At 39.5% G+C, this 23318-nt stretch overlaps 2 long non-coding RNA genes across 4 annotated transcripts in view; one reads left to right on the top strand and one right to left on the bottom strand.

The window, feature by feature from the left end:
- Positions 1-1269: 1269 nt before the first annotated feature.
- LOC123384999 overlaps positions 1270-23318 on the bottom strand; it is a 74738-nt gene continuing 52689 nt past the window's right edge. For all 3 annotated transcript variants that reach the window (XR_006596899.1, XR_006596898.1, XR_006596897.1), the window contains 2 exons: positions 21256-21336; positions 1270-1509 (listed from right to left, as the gene is read on the bottom strand). This is a non-coding gene — a long non-coding RNA (uncharacterized LOC123384999). The remainder of the gene's footprint in view (positions 1510-21255; positions 21337-23318) is intronic.
- On the top strand, positions 11821-13705 carry LOC109499042. The gene is made up of 2 exons (XR_002156156.2): positions 11821-11950; positions 13517-13705. It is a non-coding gene; the product is annotated as an uncharacterized LOC109499042 (long non-coding RNA).

Below are 23318 nucleotides of genomic sequence, written 5' to 3'. Positions count from 1 at the left end.
CACACACACACACATAAACACATCGACACACATACCCTGGGATAACTTTCTCTCACTCTGAGCAATGTTCCTTTACCCACATGGGAACATTGACTGGGCCTGTTTCTATTCTAGGAGAGTGCAAGATTAAAGGGGTGCGATCTGAATAATCATTTGGTGATGTGGTCTGAATTTCATATTCCTCAGCAGAAACAAGCCGGAAACATCAGAACTTCCGGGATTTTTTTTTTTTTTATCTATAGTCTTCTATTAGATCTCAAAGTGGTGCTGTATATAGATGAGGATGGTAGGTCTAAATACAGAAAAACCAGACCATTTCTCTACTTGTTGTGGGAAACTGAATTAAAGATTTGGAAATGCTTAAAGGCAGGTTGAGGAAATTCTGCTAAATGTCTAAATAAACTTTCTGATTGTTCAACAATTTAATTAATGTTTCTGAGAAATTTGCAGCCAAAAGACCTTTGGATTTCAGTGCAAGCAAAATGTAGTTACACACTGCACCAGAGTCATCATTCTTAAAATTCAAATTCAATAAGCAATGTTCCAAAGTATAAAACTCCAAATACATTCTCTTTCCCCTCAAAACGGGGAAAAAAATCTTTCTTCCTCAGATGTCACCAATTCTGTTCAGAAACCTCCATCCCTCCACCTGGCTCAGTGAAGCTGCCCTCACATGGACACGGTATTGGTCTCCCAAACTTCCTGGACCTGTGATTGCTTCTTTCATGGACGATAAATCACCTCACAGAGTCCCTTTGCATTATTATAATTCAAAATACAATTGGGTTGCTACATGATGCTAAATATCCTTTCAATGTTTACCTATGGACTATGAAATACAGTTTAAAGTCTTTAATCTCACTCTCCTGGTCAGGGCCACAACTTGGGTGTGTGGGGTTGTAGGCTTTTTTTTTTTTTTTTTTTTTTTTGGCAAAGCTCCCATCTACATAAACAGTTTGATTAAAAATGTATTAAGAAGACAATAGGGGAAGGGAAGGGGAAAAAATTACTTTCAAACAGAGAGGGAGGCAAACCATAAGAGACTCTTAAATACAGAGAACAAACTGAGGGTTGATGGGAGGGCAGGTGAGGGAGAAGGGAAAATGGGTGATGGGCATTGAGGAGGGCACTTGTTGGGATGAGCACTGAGTGTTGTATGTAAGTGATGAATCATGGGAATCTACTCCCGAAGTCAAGAACACACTGTATACACTATATGTTAGCTAACTTGACAATAAATTATATTAAAAAAAAAAAAGAATCCATAGATCCACATGAGGTATATTGATTTACTAACAAAGACTTAAAGTCATAAGTAGAAAAGATAGACTCATCAGAGCAGTTAAGATTTTTCCTAAGGTCCAAGCTCCTTCTCTTCCTTTTCAGGTCTGGTAACCATCTTGTCGTCATCTTTTGATGGTGACAACTCCTCATTTTGTGCTAAAAGCATTTCTTCTTCATTTCTTATTTTTCTTCTTGACATTCCAGAAACTATTGCCAGTTCCTGACCTAATTTGAATTCAAAATAATTATGTTTTTATTTTCCCCACTGAGACAAAAAAAAAAAAAAGTAGCAATGCTGTTATCACCCACAATGCCAAGGCTTTTTGAATATTTTTGTAGTAGTACGATATAGATCTTTTTGCTTCTGCAATATCTTAATATTATTTATCGAATGCTTGCTGGCTATGTCACTAAAAAGACTTCCTCAGCCATGGAGCACCCCATGAATACGGGTTTCCATGGACCATGCTTTATGATGATGAACAAAATGCAAATCTTATCCAAAGTTTTCAGAAAATATTAACAACAATTCATCTTCTGGTCGTGTTAAATTTCCTGTTTGGAATTTTATCACATAGATGGAGGATAACAAAGCCCTCATCCATTTTTTTCCCTCAAATTCTGCAGGCTACATCACTTCATTCCTTGAGTGTGTGCGTTCAGTGTTGACTGCACCTCTGCTTCCCATACACACCACCCCTGGGAAAAACAGAAGAAGGGCCTGTCGGCAAAGTGGAAGAGCTTCCCCTTTTAGGTAAGACATGTCCATCCCACACCCAGCATGGGATGGGACCAGGCTGAAAGAGCATGAGGACACCTCATCTCTTGATGGCAATAAGAACAGGAGTCAGAAGGGCCAAACGGCCTTTTCTAATATGCACATTCTGAAAAATACAACTTTAGATCTCATTCCTGCAATTAGGATGAACTAATCTCCAAATAAAATACCTTGGTGAATGCCTGTGGAATATTTAAACAAACCAAATATGAAGGATAGAATTCAATCTGGTATTCTTGATTTCATATTGTCACCAAAAACTATCTATTGTTATTTTTCCAAACATCCACACCTACTGAAATGATAGTGATGAATTACAATGACACCATTTTTATTCATCTATCTGGAGCGCATACAATTGGACTTTTATGGACTTGTTTTTCCCAGGACTACACAGACGTCCACTTAAATGAAAACCAAACAGTGATCTATCTGGTTTCACCTTCCAAATTGAGTGACTCAATGATTGTGAAGGCAGTACTGGTGTGCTGGGTCAAGCTGACCTGTTTATCAGTAAATCAATTCTGATACTGTTATCTTCCAGAACTGCACGGTTATGAAAGGTGTCTGGAAAGATGTCAGATGGAGCCTGAGTTTCAAGGAAGCTGGTTGTTTTCCCTCAGTTCCTAACACCCATTCTGAACTATGCGAGGAGGAATACTGTATATTTAAATGCATCTGTTGTACAACTGCTGAGTTCAGAGTACTCTAGCAAGGGGTGGGTAATCACACAGATGGTGTGCTTCACAACCAAAACCACTTGCTGTGAGATGCCACATTCACAGAGAACATGTAAATACTTGGCACAGTTGTGAGAGTTTTCAGAGGTGTTACATTCATTTAGAGAGTTACAGCTTTCGTGGTGACAGCTTCTCATTTGGGGCTAGCAGGATTAATTCTTCCTTCCTTATTTTTATTCTTGACATTCCAGAAATTGCCACAATTTCCTGATCTAACTTGAGTTCAGAAAGAGTTGTGTTTTCTTATTTTCCTTATTTTTCTCCTTAAAGAGGGTTCCTATACCAACAAGAATGTGATGCAGAGGGACTGGGTGACCAGAATACTGGCTTCATGTGCCACAATGGAGTTTTCAGGCCTCTATTCATGTGCCTTCCCACATTTCAAGAAATACCACCAGCAGCCAATAGTATCGTACTGGTTTTCTTTCACTCCAAAATTACTAGAAAAAGCATTTTTCAATGCATATTTTCTGTGAACATTCACTTGCCCATCCACTTACTTATTAAACACATTACTGAGGGCTTGCTGAGTGCAAAATATAATCAGTTCTAGGTCCCTCTACATGAGCCTCCCTGTCAAAGTGAGAAAATCTCGGAGGGGACACAGTTGAGAAGGTCTGGAAAAGGAGCGAAGCATACCTGAAGAACGGTGAGAAGGTAAAAAAGAAAACAATAAGTGTCATTGGTGTCTGTGAGAATTGACTAAAGTATGACAAGATACAGGTCAAGTCCAGGACATTCTCCACAGAAAGCATGTATCTGAGCATGTAGCCCTTACTATAGATACAGGTGTGGCTGTTTAAAGGGAGCAACACAGGGCTGGACACTAAGGGAAGATTAAAATGACACAGTATACTGCTCCCCTAGAGGAATCCACCATGTAGATAAGGATGTAAACCAAGAAACGTAATATACTATCACTATGAAAATAACCAAAGAGTTGGTCACTTCCAGTTTCATGGAGGAAATAGCACTTATGTTGGGTCTTATAGAATGAGCTGATGTGTGATAGCCTAGAGGAAGAGGGTAAAACAGAATAACATGGAGTTTCAAATGTTTGTTCCTCCTAATTCCATGGCACGTGGAACCATGGCTGGCACATAAGAGACAGTTAACATTTATTAAATGGAGGAATGACTCTAGAAGACTACTGGGTGAGACTTTTCAAAATAAGACTCAGACTTCAAGGACTCCATATTCATACCTGCAACATCAGACTGTTACAGACTACATTAAAATGGAAAATGTGTTAGAACGACCTTTTATAAAACAAATGAATAAAAAAACAGCAATATGGGAAAGAAAATTAAGAGGTGAGTTTAGAAAGCCAGAGAGAAAAGAAAAAGAGGAAAACAGTGTCAGCCAGAAAAGAAGCTTACCGTAATAAGATTAGTTTGGTGTTGTCAGAGCCATTTTTAAATTTCTGTTTATATATTTCCTATGGGAAAGTTATAAAAATAAAGCAAAACAAACAAACAAAAAAAAACCACACTCCTGATTCTAACATCTAGAGGGACTCAATTACCCAGCCATAATCACTGTTAACCCTGTTCAGACATATTTTAAAACATTTACACTAATATTTAAATGAAAATGGGCTGATATTCTTCTGTTTTTTCCTAATTAGTGTATCATGGAGAAGGAAATACCAAGAAAGTGAAAAGTATCAGAAATAATTCTCATCTGATTTAGCACAATTTTCTGAGATATCTAAGAAAATGGGAAACTCCTAGAATTTCTAGACAGTTCTCCTGAAATATTTTAAGAGACACATTTGTTATTTAACTAATAGTAACTGAAAACATTGAAAACATTTAGTTAATTGTTAAGTGGCTGGAGGTAGGCAACCTAGCACCTGGGCAGTAGCTCAGTGGCATCGTCAGAGCCTCAGTCTCCTCCTCTCTGCCCCCCATTCCCTATCTACATGCTGGCTTAGTCCTTCAAGGCCCCAAGATGGCTGCCTCAGCACCTCTTCATGTTCACACCGTGGCAGGAAAACAGGAGGGATGTGAAGCACTAGCTTTGTCTGTCCCTTTGGTCAGAAATGCCAAAGATCTCCATCCCTCTCAGCGTAGTAGGCATCCTCTACTTGTAATTGATCAGAATTGGATCAGTTGGCTGGGAAATTAGAGAATACAACTGTTACGATTGCCTTTAATCAACGCATCTTTGGAGCTGAGCACATGGTGATAACAAACAGATTTGGGGTTCTGATAGCAAGGAAGGAAGAGACAAAGGATATTAGGCAACCAACTTGCCTGCTATACACGGTACTAACAACAATGGGCTTGTTCATGAAAGCCACCTCACAACCTTCCAGGTACTTATCAGATGTTTCCCACTTTAGGAAAGTTTCATGTTCCACCTCTAGAAACCATTTGCCTAATCACTGAAATTACACAGTTCTCTTTGCTCTCTGACACAATTTCACTTGTGTACCTCACTGGCAGAAACACACAGTTCAGCTCTCAGTTACACTATCATTATTTACTATTTCTATATGGTTCTCTTAGGGCTGGTTTTATCCTCTATGGCAGGCAGCCCATGAGCCAAATATGGCCTACTACTTATTTTTGTAAAGTTTTATTAAATATAGACATGCTTATTTATATATTGTCTATGACTGCTTTCATACTTATTGAGACAGAGATCACCTGAACTTCATTGCAAAACTATTTGCTATCTGCCCCTTTATAAAGAAAAATTTGTCACCCTCTGGTCTACATGTCTATAAATCTCTCAATGGCAAGGTCACACCCTGTATTTCTCTTGCATCTACATGAGCACAACTCTAGAGACATAAGGGGGGCTCGACAAATACCTTCTGTGTGATGGAAATAAAAATCAAAGGATAGGTAAACTGTAATATGTTAAACTCTGGCATAATAAGCGATACATATTTAGTGCTTCATTAATGTTTGTTGAATTATTCCAGTAATTAACTAAGTAATTGACTAAGGCAAAATGCCTTACTATTTAGAGTGTGGGCTCTGGATCCAGACTTCTCTATTTCAATGCTGTGTGTCCTAGGTAACAAAATTAACTTGTCTCTGTTTCCTCTGCATAAAATAGAAGTAACAGGATTCAATCGCCTGCAAAGTGCTTAGAACAATACCTGGCACGTATTAAGCTCTCAAAAAAATTTGCTATTAGTGATGCTGCAAGGGAGAGTCCTTTAACATACAGAGTATTTTTTTTTAACACTTTGTGGTAGATCTTCAAACCCATCCTGTAAAAAGACACAGACAGGAGCAAGAAAATGTCCAGCTTTTCCTGGCAATGTGAAACCAAGTCTGAATCAAAAGGAAATTTGAGGTAGGTGTCACAGGGACGCCCAAGGAAGTATATGCCAGTGGCGGGGTCAGAGAATAAACTAGCACACGCTGAGGGGGGTGACCAAAAAGTCACAAGCGTGTCAACACAGCACGACAGAACTCTGCTTCTGCTGATGAGAAGCGTCAGCACCACAGACGTGAGGTGAATGGCAGGAGAGCGCTTTCATTGAACCGTCAGCTAATGAAGTGGTGAGAAATTAGCAGGCCTTGTGATTTACACACTAATTCTCCCTAATGCCACCTGGGGGCTTCCTGCAGGCAGAGGCACAGAGGAGTGGAAATGGTGTCGTCCAGCCAGCAGCCAGCCTGTCTGCTATTCTCTCTCTGCCAAGCAACACAGCAGCCCAGCTTGTTCCCATTCACTATTCAGCAAGCAGTTGGCAGACTGCCCTCAGAGCTCGGGCAAGCCTCAGCTATAGGAGCAAAATGAAGACAATGGAAGGAATTTTAAAAGGCTTCCACCTTTCTGCGCTTTCTGTAGGCTCTCTAAAAGTTGACTCAGCAGGCGACCCTCTACCGTTTCTGCAACTCTGCCACCTCTCTCCCACTGCAAGAATAAGCCAGTGGAAACGGTCACCGCAATCAATGCTGGCTGTGAAGCGCAACTCAGAAAGAAGACTGGAGAGACATAGCATCCAGGAGCTGTTCTCACTGCATTTATCACCATTATTTAAAAGAGAGGGGTTTCTTTTGGTAAAGCTTCAGCATGTACTCCTCTAACAGAAATGAAGCTTTGCCCACCCGCCTGATCCCTAGACTCTCCTGGTCTGAAAGAAGGAACAGTTCTCACCCCAAAAGCACATGCCAGGGAAAAGCAGGAAAGGACTGTCTTAGTCTACTGGCATCTCTCAGGCAGAAAGCCAAGTCAGAACTGTGGAAACAGTGTGTGATTGTGTATAGAACAGCCTCCTGTATTATAATCATATATTTCCTTGGACGTCCTCTGACTTTCAAATGAATAATGCCGCATTTCAGCTCCCCCTGGTAAGCTAGGCCTGATTTTAAGACCATTAGGAAGGGGGAAGAATGCTACAGTCTTAGTTTCTCTAGGGTCACAGTGTAATTGTGTGGCGGGAGGAACAGGGCCCTAGAGATGGTGTGACAGTCACTTCTCATTACCTCCCACTTGGTTCATTACATCTGTAGACAGCGATTGCCCATGTGTGGATACTTCCATTACACGGAAGGATGTAATGTGCTGTAGACCTCGAATGGCTTTCAAAAGGGGAGAAGGCAGTTTATTCTAGGCACATACCTATCTTCTTTCCAGGGGCCATGCCAAAGGAATGGAAAGTGACAGAAGGAATAGATTAGTGGTGATCAATACAGAAGAACAGGCCCCAGATATGCTTATACCCAGTGAGATATTTATACATGTGCATCCCACTAACATATAATACAGCACACCCCCACTTACTCATCCACAAGTTTTACTTTAACAACCAGATCCAACTCCTTCAGGGTATGCACATAAGCTATTCTGTGTGTCCTCTGAACTGACATTACTTGCCACCCCATCTCTCTCTCTCTCTCTCTCTCTCTCTCTCTCTCTCTCTCTCTCTGTCTCTCTCACACACACACACACACACACACACACACACACACACACACACACACACAAATACATCTTTCATTTGTAAGAGTGAGTCTGGGAACCGTGCAATGCAGATATACTATTTCATAATTTTTCTCAGGAGAGTAAGACACCCCTATTAGATTATAAACTAAGGAGAGTTAATAAAAAAAGACAACAGAATTATAGAAAATTTGAGATTTTTAGAATTAGGAATGAATCTTAGCTATTATTTATAATAGCAATGCTCAAACTTTTTCTTAAAAAAAACTCACCCCCAAAAGTTAGTAAGACATACCTAAAAAAGAGATACCCACACTGAAATAAAACTGGGATGCTATATACTATATCTTACTATTGGAAATTCACAATGATGCCAGCTTAATAAAGGTTCTGAGAATTCCTATTACAAAAAAAAAAACTAATCCACAGTTACCATTATTAATTCTGTTCTACTACAGACCCATCATTTTCTATAGGTTTTCTATGTACTAGTAATTCTCAAATTTTAAGCATGCATTTGGATCACTTGGGGATCTAATAATAACCTCTCATAGAGATTATTCAGTAAACTGGATAAGTTTTGGGAATCTTAATATTAGCTAAGCAATTTTAATGCAGAGACAGCCTCATATCCCACTTTAGGAAATACCAAACCACACACGTGCTGTTTGTCTGAATTCATCAGGGATTAAACTACACATTGACAAGAGAGCTTGACAGTTAATAGGCTGGATGTATGCAGCCTTGACTCTGAAGTTGGCCAAGCTCATCATGAATTGCAAGAGCTTGTGAATATGAAAATGAATGTTTGCCTCTATAAATTTACCACAAGGGATGGTTCACCTTTACAGCTGGCTTTAATGGTATATCCTTTTCACTCTCCAACTCATCTACTCACTTGATTCACTAATCCACTTTTATTAATTTATTTACTCGACAATTGTCTACAGAGCATTCTCTATGTGTCAGACACTGGATGGAACACTAGGGATACTAGTGGGAGAAAAAAAAAATCCTCACTCTTGTAGGCTAATGTTTTAGCAAAAGACACAGACAACAAAACATCAATATAATATGTAAATGGCATATTAAGTTAGAGTCAGAAGGTGGTAAGTGCTATGAAAGAAACAGTAGGCTGAGGGAGTTCAGGAGTACAGCGGGGCAGGGGTCCCTGAGTTTTAAAAGGGTAGTGGGTATAAGATAATGAAAAGCGACATTTGGGCAAAGTCTTTAAGGAAGTAAGGGAGGTGGCCTTTCAGGGATGTAGAGTAAGGGCTCAGGACTAAAGAACAACCAATGGTCATGGAAAAGGAGCAAGAGGAGGGTGCTCGAGGAGAAAGCGGGGAATGAGAAATAGGAAACGCAGCCCCGCAGGCAGCAAAGAGCAAATCACCTAAGTCAGGGCTTTGGCTTTGACTTTGACTCTGAGGGGAATGAGGAGCCATGGCAGCATTTTGAGCAGAGAAATGAGACTATCTGAGTCATTTTTAAAGGCTCTGACTGCCGTCGACAGTATTCACCATTGATTGGATGTCTAGTACTCTGCCAGGCAGTGAGCACAGTGGTGCCATTTGCAAAGAAGAACGGATAGCCCTTGCTCTCAGGGTGCTCGTAGTCTCTGGGCCTCAGGAACAGCTCGTCGCAGTCAACATGTACACACTTAAAATCTGTCATCCTTGCCCCTTGCATAACTAGCCCTCTGCTTGGTGTTTACTCTGTGATCTCAGCATCCACGTGCTGCCCTGTCCCGGGCTAGAGCAGGAAGGCCTCGGTCAAATCAGTCACGAAGTGCAGGTGCCCGGTCCTGCCCCTGAACACACTGTGTGGCCTTTGACGAGACATTGATCCCCTGTTTTCTTGGCTTTTTCATCTGTTTACACAATTTTCCGCAGAAGTATATTTGTGAGGGCTGATGAGATAGCCGGCACCGAGAGCTTTCACATGTAATGGAAAACTGGCAATTTTAATTTTCCCTCAAATTATCATACTCTAAAATAAATAGAAAAGTCGAGGAGATTCTCCAGCTATTCATTCTGGCAGCACTTCCTCAGCTGAAGACCGTCTATAAGTTGGCAGGCCAGAAGCGAAGAGAAACTTCATTCCTGGAGATAAAACCTGCTAGTTATCAACAACTGAAACTCTTGAGAGAGGGTCTTCTGGGGAAGAGCCATTTGTAGCAACAATCTCTTTTTAGAATTTTACTTGCTTGCCTCCTGCTAGCTAACTTCTTTCTGTGGAAGAAGGATGTGAAAAGTCTCATTTAGTTTCAGCCTCAAACACAATTCTAAATGATCAGACTTGCTCACCTCACCTGTCAGTCATCAATAGACACTTAAGAGACAAAGCCTCCACCCTGAGGAAATGGAAAATAAAATGACAGGTTTCAAGGAAGACAGAAGAATTATTATTATGGCTGCGTTTGCCTTAAGTATGCATATGCACCCTTTACGAACAGCAACACTGTTTTTTTATCCAAGGCTTATGATGTAACCTCAGTGAAATCAGAGAAATTCAGGGATTTGGCAGGCAACGGGGGGAAAGAGAAGTGCAATACAATGCTATTTCACACCACACACTGCTTTGGAGCTAAGCTATTCCAGATGTTTTCCTTTTGTCTTCATTTAATGGTTTCCCTAAATACAATGTCTTAGTATCAGCCAAGGCAGCAAAATATACAACATAGTAATTAATAGCAAGATGCTTAGCTAAGCAATTCTGTCTGTGAATACGTAATTATATTTTTAGAGCTTTAATTTTTTTTTTTCTTTTACCTTTCTTCCATCAGATTTTACTGGGGGAGTAAGGGAATATTAGGAACACATACAATCTTCTGTGGCTGTAGCATGATTAACCTTACTTAAGCAACCAAAAATAAGCTATACTATGTATCCTTAACCATCCTGGTTATATTGGTTTTATCAGCTATGAACTCCAAACAGAACGAAGTTGTACAGGGAGTGAGAACCACAGCTCACAAAGAATAACTACAGGTGTAAAGCTGCTTCTTGCTATTACTGACCAGCTTAATTTTAAAAAGCAAAAGCAAAATTAGTCCTTTTTGCCCATACAGAGATTCTTGAGCTTCATATTATCAGCAAAGCATAGTGCCGCACCTGTTCTGCCAATCCCCAGCCCAGAATCAGTCCAACCGTTAACTTTCTCAGCTCCTGCTTCCAGGCAGCTGAGCATGGATAAGGAAAAATCCTATAACCCTGTTTCCTGGCACTGTACCAAATCTGTGTTCTCCAACATCAGCTGAGCCCTCAGTGCTACTGGCAGTCCTTTCATTTGTCCCCCGTCAGCTCCGTTTCAGATTTCCCCTACAGCTGTTCCGAATTGTCAACATGCTCTACAATCCCCTCATTCAAAGTAGATGCCCTTGTCCATCTATCAGACAAAACAGAGGTCCTCTCTTTCCCCTCTGCCTGCAGCCTGACCCATGGGGACAGCTACCTTTTCCCTCCCTTCTTCTTATATCAGAGAATTATCTGATCCCCGAATTTAACATTTCTAGAGAATACTGGACACCATCTCCTCGGGCATCTTCCGGGACTTCAGTAATTTCCCCTAACCCTTTGGTGTCTTTAATCCACTGCTTTCTATTCTCTGCCTTCCACCCTTTGGTCTACAAATTTGCTCAACTTTTTCTTTATTGCCACACACACACTCTTGCATGCACATACACACGTGCACATTCCCCCCCCCCACTACTCACAATGTTTTAATCACTGCAGCCTTTCACTCATGCTGCAAATTGCCTTGTATAGCAATTATCTGTTTACATGACAGTTTTCAACTGGTCCAGCAGTTTTTAATCATTGTTGTGTCACAGATCCCCTTGGGAATCTGATTAAAGCAATGGACCTTTTCCCTGAAGACATGCCCCCTACCCCTGAGCCCAACACACACTCACGACTTGTACATGCAATTCCAGGTCATTCACTGACCCCCACAGAGGATATTACTACCACTCATCAATACTTCTAGTTCTACTCATGTTCCAGGCATGCTGGAGAACCACACTTCCTTGCTGACTTGAGATTAGTCACTGCTTTGGCCAATGAAATACGAGAGGAAGTGATGTGTGCTAAGCTTTAAGAGCCCGGAGGTGCCATGCTTTCTTCTTACACTGCCTCAGTAACTTCTGTGTTCCAGGTAATGACGCTCTGTCGGCAAGGGTTGTGGAGGGTGGAGCACACAGAGCAGAGCACCTAGCCAGCTGCAATGGACATACAGAGTGAGTAAGAAATGAATCTAGTTGTTTGGAGTGGCTGCAATTGGGGATGGTCGGTTCCGGTAGCACAACCCAGGCTATCCTGCGTGACAGCAGGGTGCTCGCCACTGGATATGAAATTACCTAAGTCAGAAAGATCCTAATTAGGGAAGTCTAAGCTACTCTCCTTCCTGTTCCTAACCAACAAGCTCCTTTCACTTCATATTCCTGCACTCTTAGTTCTGTCTACCTGCAAGACTCTTCCCCTGGTTCTTCCCAGGACTTCTCATCCTTTGGACCTCAGGTGATAGGTTACCTCCTCAGAGAGCTTCTTTTTGGCCTCATTCCATGACCATCATTCACACACCCCCCCCCCCTTTCTGTCTTTCACAGAGCACATCATAGCCTATAATGATCTTACCTATTTTCCGTCCCTCAGGTTTCCTGTCCCTCGGAATTCACATTTGCATTCTTGTTATCAACAGTGATTCATAAATAACTAATGCCAAGCCACTTTAGCCCCACATGAACTTAAGGAAGCACATTCAAAATATGGACTGCTTTCATTTGTTTACTATAAAAATAAAAATAAAACCATAAGGGTTCAACTCCTACTTTACACTTTCCTAAACTTTGTTAATAGAAGAAAAAGCGGTAACTAAAAATGTTGGACAGACACCCAAATGTTTGGATGTGCAGCAAGAACGAACCACTGAACCTTGGTTTTCACCCAGTCACCATTAAGAGGTCAGCTTGACATTTTGGGCTCTTTTCAGATAGTTGTGGCCAATAGCACTAACAACCTTTGGTCCCAACCCAGTTAAATAGTAGTTTTTGTAATTCATTGGCATACATGTTTGTTTTGTTTGCCCTTTTTCTTCCCTTTCACTTGGGATATGCACCAAACAATCTTGCTTCATACTGACAAGAAGAATGAGTCCTTAGGTTCCAGAAAGTATTGAGTAGCTAAACCTTTGTTATGCATCCGGAGATATAGGTATAATATCTTGTTACAGAGTAAATAATTCATACTTGTTCAACGAATGAATAAATAAAATCAGTATAAAATGACTAAGTATTTGTTTCATTTGTCTGTGTTATAGATAACTAGTACCATAAAAGACAACTATTCCAATTCTAAAAAAAACATTTCAGCTTTGTTTCACCTGCATACAAAACATGTTTAAAATGTTAGAAATGCAAAACTTAAAGTTAATTGGTAACTCTTCTATTTTCATGGTCTTTTTAACATGTGTTAAACAGTCTTAACATTTGATAAAAGATTCAGAAGTTTCTATGCTATCCTTCCAGCATATGATAGAATTCTATCATTGTTAATAAGCCTAGTTTGGAAACAAAAATAAACTTAGTTTAATTTTGTTTTTTTTTTATAAACTATTTTTGGTTTTCTTTGAATTTCCTATGTGGCAGTGTATACTGCAAAATAGTATCCCTTAAAATATGGAGACACCCATTACCCTAGCTCTTTTAGAATATGTGTAATTGGCATGTGATAGCTACATTTTTCTACTTCTATTTTACAAAAATCCACGTAGGTGACTTAATAATAACATGAATTTTTTTTTTTAGGATGAGGCTGCATGTTTCTGCTCTCTACATTGCTTCATATCAACTAATTTTTAAGAAGAGATTATCACCTGCCACCCCATTTTAAGTGAATATGGGTAATCAGATGGGGCTTAATGTCTTTAAAATGGGAAATGCATCAAACATGCTTGCACACACATTTGAACACAGATAAAAAGATATATTTTTTAATTGCTTTGCAAACAAGGCTGGTCATTTCTCAATTCCTCATCACTACACACAGCCTTCAAAAATTTTTTACAAATGCTTCTCTTTTGTTCTACTGGGGCATTTCAACCAAACACATAAAATCCACAGATATAGTTGCTATAGAAATGCACAGGGGATAAACAAGAATGAATTATGCAATCAAAACTTGCGGCTGAAGGAGGGCAGTAGCAAGGTTTATGTTTAATAATGCTGACTGTATTTATTCTTGACTTTATATATACTCCAAATTGAATGTTCTGAGTCCTAAATTGGAAGGTCCTTTTACTACCCAAAATAACACATCTTAATGAAAATATTTTAGCAGGCATTCCAGATTAGGAAATCAATACATGCCAAGCCAAAAATAGTTAAATTTAATGAATAATGAATTCAAGTGATGCCAATTACTTTCCTTTATTTCACACAAAATGGTCTTTATATGAAATGAAAGAAAGAGAGGTTTCCTACATGAGTTTTGCAGACACCTTGGCTCTCAAAAATAAATGCTTCTTCAGGTTTCTACATGTCTTTCATTTATTTTGCTAAGGAGCTTATTTTGAAATAGTGCTCTATAGCAGCACTTAAGATTTTCCATTAGGTTTATTAACGAAAAAAAAAAATCTTAAATTAAATCTCCTAAAAAAACATTTGTCTCTGTTTTTGACTTGTTTGGAGATTACACTTTAAATGCTGAATTACTAACAAGGCATCTGGTAAATGTGATTGTGGCTATTAAGCTCTTGTAGCCTTTGATCTTGCTAATTAAGTTTCATAAGACTTTAGAGAGAAAAAGTTCCATCAGTCATCTTATTTAGACGTAGTTTGAGAAAAAATTATTTCAGCAGAATGGTACAACCTGTATTCTAAAACCAAAATAATACTATAAGTGTATAACAATGACACACCCATTCATATTATAAAATTTAACTCCTATTTACCAATAAAATCAATACAATCAGCTTATGAGAAAGAAAGTGGGGGGGGGGAATGGGAGGGAAATCCTCTCAGAAAATATTATAGAAAATTAACCTACACCTTTCTCTCTGAAAATATTGACCTTTACAATTTCTGTGAGCCTTCTGTTTTATACTGCTTTGACAACATTATAATCAAAATTATATCTGAGTCAGCATTTTAATTAAGTACACTTTTCAGAACCTGTTTAAAAGAGTGGAGGAGCACAGGTTGTGGTCTTGGATAGGCAAGAGTTCAAAGCCAAGCTCCAACATTTACTGTGGACCTTGGTCAAGATTTAACACCTTCAGTCTTTTTTTTTTTTATTCATAAATCATAAGGCATTTATCCTACAATGATCTGAATTTTACATCTGTGCTCCATTAAAATTATCTTGATGAAGGTCACCAATACTCCCTTAAGTTTAAAATCTAATATTTAACTCTTATATTAGATCTCTTTGCAATATTTGACTCTAACATTTCATAATTCTTTGAACTGTTTTTCCTCAAACTGACCTACCCTTTTTCTGCCATTTTTTTCTTCTTTTCTGGGAGTTTATTATTATTCTCTTGTGGATTCTACTCCATTAGTTAGATGACCTCTGTATTCTTCTTCTCAGTGGTCTTCCCAGGAAATTCTATCCACCATTGCTCCTTCCCCTGGCTTCACCCATCACCTATACCCTGATGACTGCCTTGTATATGCCTCCTTTCTGGACCTCTGTCCCCAACTCTTAGCTCTCATATTACTACTGCCTATTAGACAACTTCACTGGATTGTTCTATCAAGTACTATTCAAAACTTCCACCCATGTAGACCCAGAAAACTAGAACTCATCCCACACTCCTTGCTGTCCCTCCTGCTCACATCCCACCCCCACCCCCTTAGTCTACTGAAGGATATTGATTCTACCTCTAGACTACGTATTCTTGTTCTGCTGCTGCCTCGGTTCCTGTTCTCATGTTTAGATCAATGAAATAGCTTCTACATTATTCAGAGTAGTCTAAACGCTGTAACAGAAAACATTTGTAACAAACGTTTAAAATCTTTGGCTCAGAACAATACAATTTCTTCCTTGCTTGTGTCACAATCCAGTGTGGTGTTGGGCAAGCCTCTGCTCCATTCAGGTAACCAGGCTTCCTCCATCTGGTGGTGATACCACCTCGTCATGGCATGGAATCTCTGTCCAAACCTGGCAGGCAGGCAGGCAAGAGAGAGAGTGGAGTTTGTTATGGGCCTGGTCTATGTACAATGGTGGATGAGGTGCAGGATAAAGGCAATTAAAACTTCCGTTCAAAAAGGGGAATAATAGGAGATACATAGTGTTCACTGGTCTATTGCAGTTCTGAAATCCTGCTTGGCGGGTCTTATTAAAGCCCCTACCCTGCGGAGAAAGGGGGTTATTTGATTAAACTTTAATTCTACTGCTCGGGAATAATTTCATTTTCCTCTTTCCTCCTTGCACCCCAAAATTTTAGTTCTTATCATCTATTTATTCTCTTTGGTCACAGCTGAAATGAGTGTTACCGAAAGTCTGAGAGCCAAAATGTGATTTTACAGCTCAGCCAATGAGCTTTTTTAGTCTGATATTTTGAATTTCTTGACAACACAAGTTCTATCAAAAACATGCTGGACTTCTGATGTATTCACTTCCATCTACAATTCTCAGATCCTTCTCTCCCTTCCCTCCCCTTCCTCTCCTTAACAGCTACTTTTATCATGGTTTCTCATCAGAAGGCTCCACTCTTAATCTGATCTTTGACAGAACTAAATCATGTTGTCCAACTAAAAAGTTTTACTGGACTTTTGTGGCCCCAAATGGAACAGTTGGCTCCCCAGCCACTTTTCACCCCAAGTTTTTGGACTTTCCGTTGTTTTCTAGTCAACTTGAAAACTGGCAAATTCTCTCTGAACACAGCTCTTTGTTGAAACACGCTGATTCTTTTTAAACCATCCCCTAAAACAGTGGTTTCTCAAAGTGTGGCCCAAACATACCTAGGAATCCCAAAGACCCTTTTAGTGAATCCACAAGGTCAAAAATACTTTTGTAGGGGCACCTGGATGGCTGAGTCGGTTGAGTATCCGACTTCAGCTCAGGTCATGATCTCGTGGTCTGTGAGTTCAGGCCCCAGGCCGGGGTCTGTGCTAACAGCTTGGAGCCTAGAGCCTTTTTCGGATTCAGTGTCTCCCTCTCTCTCTGCCCCTCTCCCACTCATGCTCTATGTCAAAAATAAATAAACATTAAATAAAAATTTAAAAATACTTTTGTAAAAACCCTCAGTTTATTTGCCCTTTTTCACTGTGTTGACAACATTTGTACCAATGCTACACTACAATGAGTGGCGGTGGGTAAATCTGCTGGTCCCTTAGTGCAAATGAAGGCACATGATCTGCATCGTGTACTGTGTCATTGGACTTTGCATCCTGTTTGTCACCATATACTCATTTTTTTTAAAGCCACTTTTGCTTAAGAATGACCTTGCTGAAACAGGCAAAATTATTCACTTTATTAAATCTCAACCCTCGAGTACAAGTCTTTCACACATTCTGTGGGATCAGAAGGAAAGAACACATAGAGCACTTTTGCTGCATACCAAAATACAATGGCTGTCTGGAGGGAAAGCAATATGTGATTGTTTGAGTTGCGAACTGAACTCCTCTCTTTTTCATGGAACACCATTTTTACTTGAGGGAACAAGTGATAAACAAAATATGGTTATTCAGACTTGGGTATTTGGCAGTCGGTTTCTTGAAAATAAATGAAGTGAGCCTGTCACTTGAAGGCGAACAACCTGACAGTATTTGTTGCCAATGATAAAACTTCAGCTTTCAAGTAAAAATTAGAATTTTGGAAAAATTGTATCCTCCACCATGTGCTCGCCAGCTTCTGAATCCTTAAAGACTTTTCTGAAGAGATCGGTACTGATATTAACAAATGCAATTTTTAGAAACAGTGTATAATGAAGTGCGCCAAAGGTACAAATCCATGAAACAATATTTCCTAAGTAACCAATGTAAGATATTACAAAATCAGGCATAGGTAAGAGATCCCTTACAAGAACAAGTAAACCAATAGATTTTAATGCAATAGTGTGGGAGAAGTTCCTTGATATAGTTTCAGATTCCACATGGCAATCAACTTAAATTATCACTTGCTGAATCATTATATGGTATTAAAACATATCCTCAATTATCTGAAAAGGCTATTAAAATACTCCTTCAGAAGGAGATTGGTCTTCCAACAAGAAATACCTACATATCTGTGTGAGGCCAGATTTTCCTCATGTACTTCAACAAGAACAACATATCACAACAGAGTAAATGAAAAAGCAAATGAAAATCTCTCTGGCTTCTATTAAGCTGGACAACATAGAGTTTTGAAAAAATGTGAAACAACGCCACTCTTTTTTTTTTTTTTTACCAATATATTGCTTCTGTTGACATAATAGATTTACCATTATTTTCAATTCATTAGCATATTAACTTTTCAGTTTTGATATTAATATGGTAATTCTTGCTAGATACAACCCATAAACAAAAACTTTTTGTGATCCTCAGTTTTTAAAAAGGTAAATGAGTCCTGAGACGAAAGTTTTTGAAAATCATGGTCCTAGAGAGAGAATCAGCAAACAGTGGCCCACAGGTAAAATCCAGCTGCATGCCTATTTTGTAAATAAAGTTTTATTGGAACATGGCCATATCCATATTCTTACATATCGTCATGGTGGCTTTCGTGCTATAACAGCAGGAGCTGAATCCTTGTCACAAACATGATATTGCTCTCAAAGCCCAAAATATTTACTATTTGGAACTTTAGAGAAAAACAATTCCAATATCTCCCCCAGAATTTTGGTTCTCAAGCTTGGCTGCATATCAGAATTACCTGGAAAACGGTTAAAATAATACTAACGTCCCTTCTCCTTCTCCAACACATACACACAAAGGAATTAAGTCAGAATCTCTGGGGTGCCTGAGTGACTCAGTGGGTTGAGCATCCGACTTCGGCTCAGGTCATGATCTCAGCTCCGGAGCCCCCCACACTGGACTTTGTGCTGACATCGCAGAGCCTGCCTTGGATTCTCTGTCTCCCTCTCTGCCCCTCCCCCACTTGCACTCGCGCTTGCGCACTTTCTCTCAAAAATAAACTTTTTTTTTTTTTTTAAATGAACCTCTGGGAGTGGGGTCTGAGCATGGATAGTTTTTTACAATTCTCCAAGTGATTCTAATATGGAGCCAGAATTAAGAATCACTATCTTAAATCTATAAGATTTTTAAGCACAAATTGTGGCTTATGGGCTTCCAGACAACATCCAATTTAAACATGGGTTACCATATTTCAAGCCCCTAATATTAGGGTTCTCACCACCCACTGGCCGAACACTAAATCAGTGTCCCATTTATTGTTACAGCAGCACCCCACCGCTAGGTGCAAATTTCAAGATCAGTCAAGTTAGGCTATCTACTGTAGCAAACACTTCTTAAATTTCAGAGACTAACATAATAAAGGTTTATCATGCAAATCATGGTGCAAAGTGCTTTGGTAGGGGTCTCTGCTCCACAAAAGAACCCAGTTGTCTCTAGCTAGAGATTCTACTATTCCTGGAGGCCTCAAAGAAATTGCTGGATCCCTCCACAGGCAGCCAGCCAGCCAGCCAGCCGGTGAGGAAGAAAAGAGCATGGAGGGTTGAGTGACAGGTGTTTTATGGGCCAGGACCACAGAAGACATACATAACTCCTCTTGGCCAGAACTCATTCTTACTGGCTACAACTAAGTGCAAAGAAAGTATTAAAATGTAGCCTACCTTTCTGCCAAAGAAGACAAGCAAAAACCGTTTTGGCCGATTAGCTTATCCGGGCACAATCATTTTCCTTACCAGTCTTCTACTTCTAGTGCTATGAAGTACCTTCATGCCCCTTGTGATAGGCAGAATGGCTTCCTATTCCCCAGAACCTGTGAATATATCTTACATAGCAAAAGAGACTTTTGCAGATGTGATTAAGATCAAGGACTCCGACAAAGGGAGATTATCTTGGATTATCCAGGTGGGCTCAATATAATCACATGAGCCCTTTCTGGAATGCGCTAAGAGACAGATGGGAAGACAGAAAAGGGTTCAAGAGATGCAATGTGGAGGCAGAAAGACAGAGGAAAGAGGCCATGAGCTGAGAACATAGGCAGCCTGTAGAAGCTGGGATGGGCAAAGAATGGATTCTCCTCTAGAGCCTCCCAAGAGGGAGCTCCCAAGAGGGAGCCTCCCAAGAGGGAGGCTAAAACCACGCCAACACCCTGATTTTAGTCCAGTGAGACTCAGGTCAAACTTCGGACCCAAAGAACTGTAGCACAATAAAATCATGTAGTTTTAAGCCACTAAATTTGTGGTAATTTGTTACAGCAGCAATAGAAAATACACCCTTCTCTTCCATGTTCCCACTGCTATCAGTGATGCTCCCAAAATTTAAATCTTAATTAGTTGCTCCTTTTCTGAAAATTCTTTAATGGCTTATTGGTCATTCCCTTAATAAATACACAATTCCAGCCACTTTCCCGTCACCAAGATTGTTGCATTGGGCGAGGTAGGCATGATTGCTGCCTCCGTGAAGCTTACATACGATGACCCAGGACACAATCAAAAGACCTTAGCATGCCATTCAATGCCTGCATGATCTACTTCTGAACAACCTGCATAAAATCCTCTCATTACCCGTCTTTCTGCCAGAAAGAAAAGGGGGAAAAAGCCGAGACTTAAGAGTCTTAACATAATGTACTCATTAACATTCATTCCATTGTCTTCCATGGACCTTTTTATTTTTTTAATGTTTCTTTATTTTGAGAGAGGGAGATTAAGAGAGTGAGAGAGAACACGTGTGCATAAGCAGGGAAGGAGCAGAGAGGGAGGGAGACAGAGAATCCTACACAGGCTCCAGGCTGTCAGCACACAGCCTGATGTGCTCCATGGCCCTTTTTAAGAATGTCGCTGGCCACAGTGTGAAATGGTTTGTTCTGTCCCCCTACTCCTGTGTCCACCTGGAAAACTTCTACTTCTTCCTTAAGAGTGATCTCAAATATCACTCCAGAAAATAAGTCCACTCCTTTGTTCACTGCAGATTTGATACATGTAATTGAGTACTTATTTCACTGATTTTAACTGCCTCTTTCCCTGCCCTTATACAGCTTTTAGCAGATTGAGAGAGAAGTGGCTGGCAAATCTACTTCTAAATAAAGGCTGAGAGTTTGTTCTTTCATTCATTCATGCTCTGAAAAGAAGTTCATCATGACACATACTTCACCACAACTTTATTTTGTGGGAAGATTGATAGTACCATAAAAACACCAAAAAAGAAGACCAGACAACTTTCTAAACCTCTTTTGCAGTATCTTTCCCAGGATGCAATTCCTATCCATTTCAAAGAGCATCTTTCCTGGAGAACACAAAATAGAGAGCAACTCTGAGAAACGTACCAAACGACAATCATTCTGAATAGAACTACCACAAAACAGATTCTGCATGTTCCTCTTTTAGTGAATTTCTCTTAAATTCATGAAAGTGTATAATACCTATAATTTCAACACATACCTGCAACAGATAACCCATCGGTGGCCTGTTTGTAGGAATCATTTCATCTGGATGAATTCACTGCATGTGTGTATACAAGAACTGGAAGAAAGAAATCAGTCTTTTACAAACATTTTGAGTGTAGACTATAAAACTTATGTTGTGAAGTTATTTTCTCATTGTTTAAGTTTTTCTTGAAAATGAGACACTGGTCTGCTTCACACACTGACACATTTTCCTGGCACAGGCAAGTAGTTCAAGATGCACATTCTTTTTAATTAAGTGGACAAGGATCTTCCTCACCAATTATTCAATTTCCTTGCATCTGGATAGTTTATATTCACCACCGTTAACGTTAATATATTTTACTCAGTAATGTAGTAGTTGAATTGTTACCTGATGAGTAATTTACTGTTTATAAAAAATATTTTGATAAATTATTACTGTCACTATTGCAAAGCCATTTGGCAGAGCCAAATTTTAGTGCATTTTCAACCATTTCTTGAACTATTTTGCACCCACTATGTGTAAGGTAAAGAGAGAGATAAGAAACACCTGTAGAATAATTCCCAGTTGGTGGATTAAGTTTATTGACCATAGACACATAATTTTCAATATAGGAGTCCTGAACGTCAATACATGAAGTTTCTCTGAACCTTTATCCTTCGTTAAGACCTCTCACATTCAGAATCTAGCAGACATTGAATTCCTACTGGCCCCTGTGTTTAGTTTTCTTACACACTAAATATTAACAGTAATTAGGTATTGTCCTCATCCTCACCTCTCAACACATTATCAGTTTTCCAGTGGGCATTGATTCTGTACTGTGGGGTCTAACCCGCTAACCACAGCGGTACAGAGTCGCTAGGGAATTATCCCTCTAAGAGGACAGGAATTCTTCCTACCCCTTAGTCAATGATCATTAAAACCAACCAATACATTGTTAAGCTTAACAAATTGAAATGGCTGTAGGGACTCATTTCTGTAAGCACAGAAAATTGCAATGGTGAAGTCACAATTATCCAACAACTGGGTTTACAGCTGTATTCACCTTTTCGATAATCAAGTCTACAAAAATGTACCCACACTTCTTTCTGCTGAACTCAATCTGGAAGGTTTCTAAAGCCTTCATTTTTATGCAGGTTTCTGAAACCAAGGAAGCAATTGCATCTGAATGAAGTAATGACAAACCCTATGAAGCAGAAAAAAAGTTTTTCCACCTAACATAAGCCTTATTTTAAAAAAGGGGGGTAGGGGGTATTTCCAGCCTATATATTCCCAAATAGAATATTCTCTGAGCCATTATAAAAATTTGGCTGCCAGAAGAGTATCTAGTTTAGTAAATATAAACATGGATACCTAATATTTTAGGAAAGCTTTCAACTACAGGTAACAAACAACCTAAGTAAAGTGTTGTGTTTTGTTAAATTAGGGAGTGTTTTTCTTTTTTTCCCCATACAGAGAAATCCAGTTACCAATGCTAGATTGGTTCAGCAGATCAATCATGCCAAAGACTCAGCTTTCCTTGACCTTCCCTCATTATTACAAAAAGGCAGCTGCAGCTTCTATAAATATATCCCCTCTCCACCAAGGAGGGGGAAGAGGATAGGACAGCAAGAAGGGATGGTGCCAATATCTGTTTTAACAGGTAATATCCTGTTTTAACAGAAAGCTCCCAGAACATGTTTGTATCTCTTTGGCCAGAATTTTGTCCCAGAGTCACCGTTGGCCTAAAACTGACAAGAGAGAAGATGCAAAGAGAAAAAGAAAAGCAACTTCAGAAATTCAAAAACTGGCCTGACACTTAAAGCCAGGCCTTAAATTGTTAAGGGCTAGTGCAGCACTCACATATAGGCCTTGGTATTCTACTGTGGACCACAGACAACCTTCCAAATCACCATCAGTGACCCTGATGAATAAAAACAAGACTATTTCATAACTTCTCTAAGCACAGAAACAAGGTCATTGTGCAAACCACAGAAATACCAAACATCTCCATATCCTAAACCGATGCTCCTTTCCCAATTCTGATTTTAGCCTCACTTTACTCCTATCACCTCATACACAAGATTTTTGAAAATGCC

This window comes from Felis catus, chromosome B1 (genome assembly GCF_018350175.1).
Source record: "Felis catus isolate Fca126 chromosome B1, F.catus_Fca126_mat1.0, whole genome shotgun sequence".
Lineage (NCBI taxonomy): Eukaryota > Metazoa > Chordata > Mammalia > Carnivora > Felidae > Felis > Felis catus.
The sequence above is the reverse complement of the archived record's forward strand: the minus strand, read 5'-3'. Positions and strand labels throughout refer to the sequence as shown.